The 8,910-nt window shown below is 39.5% G+C and overlaps 2 long non-coding RNA genes across 2 annotated transcripts; both read right to left on the reverse strand.

Annotated features, from left to right (window-relative positions):
* Positions 1-874: 874 nt before the first annotated feature.
* LOC309691189 lies at positions 875-3,257 on the reverse strand. Its single transcript, XR_014271910.1, has 3 exons — positions 3,190-3,257; positions 2,650-2,693; positions 875-1,580 (listed from the first exon to the last, which is right to left on the reverse strand). It is a non-coding gene; the product is annotated as an uncharacterized lncRNA (long non-coding RNA).
* A 599-nt stretch (positions 3,258-3,856) lies between these two features.
* Positions 3,857-7,266, reverse strand: LOC309691312. The gene is made up of 2 exons (XR_014271950.1): positions 4,508-7,266; positions 3,857-4,378 (listed from the first exon to the last, which is right to left on the reverse strand). It is a non-coding gene; the product is annotated as an uncharacterized lncRNA (long non-coding RNA).
* Between the last annotated feature and the right edge of the window lie 1,644 nt (positions 7,267-8,910).

The raw sequence follows: 8,910 nt of genomic DNA on the forward strand, positions 1-8,910 counted from the left end.
TCTCTGAAACACCGCGTCAAGTTTTGCAAGCAGTATTTCCATACCGTAATCTTTGTCCAAATCTTCTGCGGGTATCTCCATGGCCGTTTCTCTGGCTCTTCCCTCAAGGCCCAGCACCACCGCGAGTGCCTGTTTCTTTTTATCCAGCTCCGTAACTCGTCTCCAGATGTTGACTTCATTCTTCCAGCATTCGTATGGCCTGGCTTCATCAAGCTTTGGTGGTACTTTGTAATTGGAAACCATCCTCTGCTACCAATGTTAACTCAAAAGACACGACGTCGTACTCTCATTCACAGCGCTTTATTCATTCCGCCATTTTTCATACGGACAACAACAACAACCCTTCGCGGGCAACAGTACTCTCGCGATAAAACAGAAAATAACAAGTTAACACAATATATTTACAATAAGCAGACCTCAGTGCAAGAAAGAGTCTTTCCACCAATGAAAAAGCACAAAGGCCAACTTTGAAATTCAAAGGTGTAAAAACAAGTACAAGATATTTGCAATAAGCAGACCTCGGTTCAAGAAAGAGTCTTTCTAACACTGATAAGCACAGAGGCCAACTTTGACATGAAAAGGTGTAAAAACAAGTACAAGATATTTACAATAAGCAGACCTCAGTGCAAGAAAGAGTCTTTCCAACACTGAAAAAGCACAGAGGCCAACTTTGACATTAAAAGGTGTAAAAACAAGTACAAGATATTTACAATAAGCAGACCTCAGTGCAAGAAAGAGTCTTTCCAACACTGAAAAAGCACAGAGGCCAACTTTGACATTAAAAGGTCTTCAAACAAGTACAATATATTTACAATAAGCAGACCTCAGTGCAAGAAAGAGTCTTTCCAACACTGAAAAAGCACAAAGGCCAACTTTGACATGAAAAGGTGTTCAAACAAGTACAAGATATTTACAATAAGCAGACCTCAGTGCAAGAAAGAGTCTTTCCAACACTGAAAAAGCACAAAGGCCAACTTTGACATGAAAAGGTGTTCAAACAAGTACAAGATATTTACAATAAGCAGACCTCAGTGCAAGAAAGTGTCTTTCCAACACTGAAAAAGCACAAAGGCCAACTTTGACATGAAAAGGTGTTCAAACAAGTACAAGATATTTACAATAAGCAGACCTCAGTGCAAGAAAGTGTCTTTCCAACACTGATAAGCACAGAGGCCAACTTTGACATTAAAAGGTGTAAATACAAGTACAAGATATTTACAATAAGCAGACCTCAGTGCAAGAAAGAGTCTTTCCAACACTGAAAAAGCACAGAGGCCAACTTTGACATTAAAAGGTGTAAAAACAAGTACAAGATATTTACAATAAGCAGACCTCAGTGCAAGAAAGCAAGGTGGGGAGGGGGTACTCACCTTCCACTTCACTGACACGCATCAGCATCCAGTTCTTCATGAGAAGAGGGGGAGGATGAGAGGGCGATGTACTCACCTTTACTGACACGCACGGTATCAGTGTCCCACGCTTCATCAGAAGAGATGGCGCTCAGGAGACTGTCATCAAGGATCCTGATGACTTCAGAAAGGTCTCGTTCTTGGGACGTTCAACAATGTAGTCAAGACAGCCTGTAAGGAAACAAAGTTTAAAATAACAGTAGGAATGTAGTAAGCACCCAGTGCTAAAGCTACAGGCTACATTCATATCAGACTGAATGACACTTTACTTGTTCATGTGAGAAGAAAACAAGATTTCAACTATGTCCACAATCATTAAGTGAAGCATCCAAATCTCTGCCAAGGCAGCTCACTCTGTGCACACTACACTTTTAAGGTAACAGTATTGTATTTTGTATACATTCATTTTGTTTATTTGTTCTTTTTAAACCTTTATGCAAACACTACGTTGGACTAGGTCATGGATAATAGGTACTGATTTGTAAAGAACTGGACATGAATAGCATACTGCAGAAAATCCATAAATAATTTAGCAGCTCATTCTCATATTTTTTTTAATTCTTTCATTAACGATGTAAAATATAACGAAACATTTAATCTCCCCATGTACCAATTCCATGTCCTAAATATTGCTAATGCAAAAAAGGCAGTAGAACTCCACACACAATTTTAAAAATAAAACACATTTTTGTAACAGTTTGACTTTATGATTATTTTTGACTATGATTGATGTTTTAATATTCTTTTTTATATTATTTCATTTTATTTTATTTATCATCGCATATGTAGCTGGGAAAAAGTTATAGTTTATTCAAATGAAGCCTTTGAGAAGAAAATGATGTCAGGACCTACAGGGGACCTGGTGTGTTTACTCCTATATGTCCTAACATTGTGAGGAGATGCTGTTACCATAGAAACCGATATACACATATACATATGTATATTTGGGGAGGGGGGCATTTTACGAATTTTAAGCTAATTTTAACCATTTCATTGGAAAAAAGTGTCAAATTTGAAGGCTTCAAATCAAAGTAAAACCTTTTTTCACATTCATACACCAGTCGGTAATAAATTCTACACCTCTCCTGGAAAATTTAAAGCATAAAAGCGATTTGCCAGGAAAAGTCTTAGAACACACTTATTTTGATCACATTAAAACGTGATATTCACACTGGAACCTGTAAAATTACTATAGTCATCTAGTGATTCTTGAAATAATTGAAGAAATTTTGAAATGTACCTGGTGGCTGTCGACGAGTCGGGGTCCACGATCTTCAAGCTTTGCTGTTATGATGAAACACAAGTACAAAAGATCCAAAGATGCAGTAGTTGTTGTTGCTTTGTAGTAAAATCCGCTTTCTGTAGAAATATTCTCCAAAAGTTATCTTTCCACAAGCTGAGCTTGGAGCAGGTCAAGACAAATCCAAGAGCAAGTGTAAAGGAACAGCTGGAACCTTGCGCAGCATTCATATACCAACAGCCTGCATGGTTACGGTTGCTAACATGCGTGTGCACGTGATATAACTATATGAACTGAGCCCATCAGTGTAATTTACAGTAAAGTTATGGTCATTTATAGTTACTGCCTTTGTCACCCTTTATGTGGGATGTCTAATAACCATGTAGGTATATCCAGAAATAAACACAGATATTAGAAAGCAGTAAGTCAGTACCTGAGATGTTTGTTTCAGTGAATAACATTAGCATAGCTCATGCTAATATTATAGCTTCACATTTTTCTTTTCAAAGGTAACAAAAACTTTGCGTTCTCGCTACTTACCATGCTGTAATACAGGTATATGCTAGCAATGACAACATTTAACAGATGTTTTTTAAATGCTAGCCGTGCTAATTAATTAGCCTTAGGATCGCTTGAGGTCTTGTTTCCAGCTCTAGTTGTCATAAGGGAACTTAGGCCTGTGCGAGCCTTTGGCACGAAAATGAGTCTCGTAAAGCTCACTATTAAACTGACAAAAAGCCTTAGAACCTAGAAACTATTATTCTTACAACTGTGCTGTGTTTATGTTATAACATATAGCAAGAACCTATAACTATAATTGACATTTGACCTCACTGAATGATTATAGCAGCTGTGTGTTATGTCATGGCATGTTTTTAAAATGCCACCTGAAATTTAGGAGGGGGGTTCTTGAGAGTTTTGTACTTTCATCTGATAACACATACTGTTTATGTATATTTAACACAACAGGCAAGGGATTGTGGTATAATTAGAATTAACACAGATTGTGTAGTCTTTAAATAGACGAGCATTTTTAAAAGCACACATATTATTTGAACACTTCCGTAACTTATTTTTAGTTTTGCTGCACATAAGTTGAATGCAATTAAATCTCATTACCTTTTATTATCCTTGAACTTATTTCATTACACGTAATATAAACACTGCTTATTTAGAAAATAATAATTAAAACACTTCTTGTAATGCGTTAAAATCAGCCCAACTTTTATTTTCAAATTTAAAGCATTTCAGCCAACATACTGGACACTGTTCTGCTGAACAACACACATATTTCCAATATTGTAGCTGGTGTTACTTAATAATTTATTATTTTATTTGTCACACACTTTAAAACTTTAATAACTTTTCAATGAAACAAAGTCTCAGATTTAATTATTCTGAAACTAAGTTTAAGCTTCCCATAACTTTTTATTGCAAGTTACATTACTAATATAATAAATATAAAATGTTTTTATTGTTCATCCACAAGTGCAGTCTCTGGCTCAAACAACACAGAAGCTTGGTATGTTCGTTTGTCAGTCGAGGCATTACTGCTTGAGTGCCTGTCATGAATTTAGCTCATCCAAATGCAATTGTCTGAAGAAAGTCTTTAACATTGTCCCAACTTCCCTTAAGTACAGTGGCAGTAGATGTGGGCTGAAGATGCAATGACCTTGAACCTGCAGGTGACCACACCATCTGTGATGGAGGGCTCATCTCTCCTGGTGTCCTGCAAGGAAACAACAATATTCTTTAGAACACCAAGTTATATTTGATCTACTTATTTCACTTATCTGTGGCCGGGTTGTGGGGGCAGCAGCCTAAGCAGAGAACTCCAGACCTCCTTTTCCACACCCACCTCCTCCAGCTTATCTAGGGGAACTCCATCATGTCTTGGGTCTGATTCAGGGCCTCCTCCTGGTGGGAGCTCGTCCAGTACACCTCACCTGGGAGACGTCCAGGAGGAATCCTTGTCAGATGCCAGAACCACTTTAACCTGCTCCTTTTGATGTGGATCTTTGAAAAATACAGAAAAAACCCAATAATCATATGATTTCTGATGAGCATGCGCTTTGACAACAGTGGGAAGGAAAAACTCCATTTTAAAAGAAAGAATCCTCCAGTAGCACCAGGCTGAGGAAGGGACAGCCATCTGCCACAACCTGTTGGGATGAGCAGAGGAAGACAGGACAAAAGATAAAACTGAAGACTCTGCCTCCCATTCTACTTTTAACAGGGAGCCATAGTCTGTCCCCCAGTGCATGTAGCAGGCATGGAGGAAATCCAGGCCCCAGACACCCAGAGGCCCCCAGAATGTGAGAGCCCAAGGAGGACCATCGGAGTTGCAGCCATGCCACCCTCCTGGGAAGCGCTGAGGAGAGCCCCAGATTAGAGGTCACCCAGCAGCCACGGAGCAGAAGCCACAGGGGGCCCGTGATGTGGCTGTGGGCTCTGCCGGCAGACAGCTGTGGCAGAGTGACCTGAGCCACAGGCCCAGAGGCCAGAGGACTGAGAGCCCCCCACCCCCCGGAAGTGGCCTGACGGAGCCACGGGTGCCAGACCTCGCCAAGCAGTCACTGGGAGTGAGCCGGTACATACCTGAGCGCCCAGCCCCGGACACCAGAACCACCAACACACCGACGCCTGAGGGCATCAACTAACGGCAAGGAGTGTGGTGAATCGAGATAGGCCTCCATACCTTGGAGGGCCTGAGATGTTCCCAGAGACGTGGAGTGTAACCGACCTGACATACAGACACAGTCGAACAGGCGCACGCAGCCACCAACGGGCATTCCCACCCTCATGCACACATATTCATACTCCACAATCACCCAACGTGGAGACAGACACAAATGGACACTGTACACAGTCCTCTTTTAAGGAAGAAAAATCATTGCAGATTCATGCATTACTGACTTTGAAACAGTTACAACAACATATCTAATAAAATGGACATTCTCAGTCACCCACACATGAAGTCCTACCCCACCACCCTCGGGAAAAAACATACGTTACTTATGTTGTTTCTTTTTATGTGTTTTACAACTGTGAAAGATTCACTGACTCTTACTAAATGACCTCACACAGTGCCTAATTTCTAAAAAGGATTTCACACTAATAGAAACACATCGACGTCTCTTTTTCTCAGAGAGAAACATGTAAACCTGCACTCACACTGTATTCTTTTTGTTAAACCGTCACTGGCTCCTTCACTGGCCTCCTCATGTTTGGGTGACACTTAACAGCTAATTACTGAAATGTTCTCATTGCATGTTTGTATATCAACTAACGCACGGTTGGATCACCCAGAGAACTTTCTACTCACACGAAACATTTTTGCAAATGCATCCTGACGCTAATTTGACCTGCAGGCTTTCAATTGCTCCTCTGTTGTAAACCCCACAGTAGCTTTTTCAGGCCAAAAGAAGGTTTTGCACTAGCACAGAATCTGACCCTGAATATCACCATGATAGCTCTGACCACTTGATTTCTCGTTCTTAACTTTATCAAATGAAACACTCTGAAGATGACAGCTGAATTCCAATCAATTAAACTAACTCTGCATATTGTATTCCTGTCTTGGGATCAAAGTGCTGGAGAGGTGATCTGGTGAGTTCCTGCAGGACAACATGATGTGAAAAATTCTTGTTTGGTTTGAACAACAAAACTGATGAGTTGCTGACTGTGAGCTGCAGCTAGTGTAAATCATGCTTTTGATGGATATTTCTCACTGACACACTTTTTGACCTCCTCTAATAACAAATGTTACCTGAGTTCAGTGTGCACTGCTTTCGTGTCAAGCAGATATGTGTCATATGTCATATGTGTTCTTGATTGAACCTCCTGCTCTGGTTGTTTCATGCAGGCTATACTTATGTTCTTGATCAAAACCGACCTCAAAAATAAATGATGTTTATCTTAAGATAGACACTCAGTGATGCTGCAATAGCAGGAACTGACCTACAAACCCTCATCCTGCCCTGCACCAGTGGTCACAGTGGGAGATTGAAGTAGTTTAAGCAGTTTTGTCCTGTTGAAATCATCTTTAGTGAGCCCCTCTGATAAATATTTAGACTTTCACACATTTCAGGTTGTAGGAGTGGGCTGATTAAAGTGTCTACTTTCTTCACTTTACAAGCAGCTTAAATATTGTACAAGGACATTGCTCAAAATTTTATAACACATCTGTTCTGCTATCCCTCCTGTCAGCTAAGCACAGAAAGCTGAGGCTACAGTTCATATGGGTTTGGAAAATTGGGAAACAATGCTGAGTCTCAATTTCAATCTTGTTGTAACACAGATTATATTTTTCATGAATAGAGTCAGCCAGGACACAGCCTTCCCCTGCACCCATACCTACTCCTAATACCTAATACACAGAAGAGTAAACACAGTCAGTAAGCTTGTCACTTACGGAACTCATCAGGAATCAGAAGACTGCAAATCCTGTAAAAGAGTTAGAGATGCAGCGTTAAGAGCATATGAGCTGGCATTATGGTTAGTTTATTGAAATTTAATTTTACACTTTTTTATTTAACAAGCAGACCTCAGTGCAAGAAAGAGTCTTTCCAACACTGATAAGCACAGAGGCCAACTTTGACATTAAAAGGTGTTCAAACAAGTACAAGATATTTACAATAAGCAGACCTCAGTGCAAGAAAGAGTCTTTCCAACACTGAAAAAGCACAGAGGCCAACTTTAACATTAAAAGGTCTTCAAACAAGTACAAGATATTTACAATAAGCAGACCTCAGTGCAAGAAAGAGTCTTTCCAACACTGAAAAAGCACAGAGGCCAACTTTAACATTAAAAGGTCTTCAAACAAGTACAAGATATTTACAATAAGCAGCCCTCAGTGCAAGAAAGAGTCTTTCCAACACTGAAAAAGCACAGAGGCCAACTTTGACATGAAAAGGTGTAAAAACAAGTACAAGATATTTACAATAAGCAGACCTCAGTGCAAGAAAGAGTCTTTCCAACACTGAAAAAGCACAGAGGCCAACTTTGACATTAAAAGGTGTTCAAACAAGTACAAGATATTTACAATAAGCAGACCTCAGTGCAAAAACGTGTCTTTCCAACACTGACAAGCACAGAGGCCAACTTTGACATTAAAAGGTGTTCAAACAAGTAGAAGATATTTACAATAAGCAGACCTCAGTGCAAGAAAGAGTCTTTCCAACACTGAAAAAGCACAGAGGCCAACTTTGACATGAAAAGGTGTTCAAACAAGTATAAGATATTTACAATAAGCAGACCTCAGTGCAAGAAAGAGCCTTTCCAACACGGAAAAAGCACAGAGGCCAACTTTGACATTAAAAGGTATAAAAACAAGTACAATATATTAACAATAAGCAGACCTCAGTGCAAAAAAGAGTCTTTCTAACACTGATAAGCACAGAGGCCAACTTTGACATTAAAAGGTGTTCAAACAAGTACAAGATATTTACAATAAGCAGACCTCAGTGCAAGAAAGAGTCTTTCCAACACTGAAAAGCACAGAGGCCAACTTTGACATGAAAAGGTGTAAAAACAAGTACAAGATATTTACAATAAGCAGACCTCAGTGCAAGAAAGAGTCTTTCCAACACTGAAAAGCACAGAGGCCAACTTTGACATGAAAAGGTGTAAAAACAAGTACAAGATATTTACAATAAGCAGACCTCAGTGCAAGAAAGAGTCTTTCCAACACTGAAAAAGCACAGAGGCCAACTTTGACATTAAAAGGTATAAAAACAAGTACAATATATTAACAATAAGCAGACCTCAGTGCAAGAAAGAGTCTTTCCAACACTGAAAAAGCACAGAGGCCAACTTTGACATTAAAAGGTGTTCAAACAAGTACAAGATATTTACAATAAGCAGACCTCAGTGCAAGAAAGAGTCTTTCCAACACTGATAAGCTCAGAGGCCAACTTTGACATGAAAAGGTGTTCAAACAAGTATAAGATATTTACAATAAGCAGACCTCAGTGCAAGAAAGAGTCGTTCCAACACTGATAAGCACAGAGGCCAACTTTGACATGAAAAGGTGTAAAAACAAGTACAAGATATTTACAATAAGCAGACCTCAGTGCAAGAAAGAGTCTTTCTAACACTGAAAAAGCACAGAGGCCAACTTTGACATTAAAAGGTATAAAAACAAGTACAAGATATTAACAATAAGCAGACCTCAGTGCAAGAAAGAGTCTTTCTAACACTGAAAAAGCACAGAGGCCAACTTTGACATGAAAAGGTGTTCAAACAAGTACAAGATATTTA

Source organism: Aulonocara stuartgranti (genome assembly GCF_965226115.1).
Source record: "Aulonocara stuartgranti genome assembly, chromosome: 16".
NCBI classification, from domain to species: Eukaryota; Metazoa; Chordata; class Actinopteri; order Cichliformes; family Cichlidae; genus Aulonocara; species Aulonocara stuartgranti.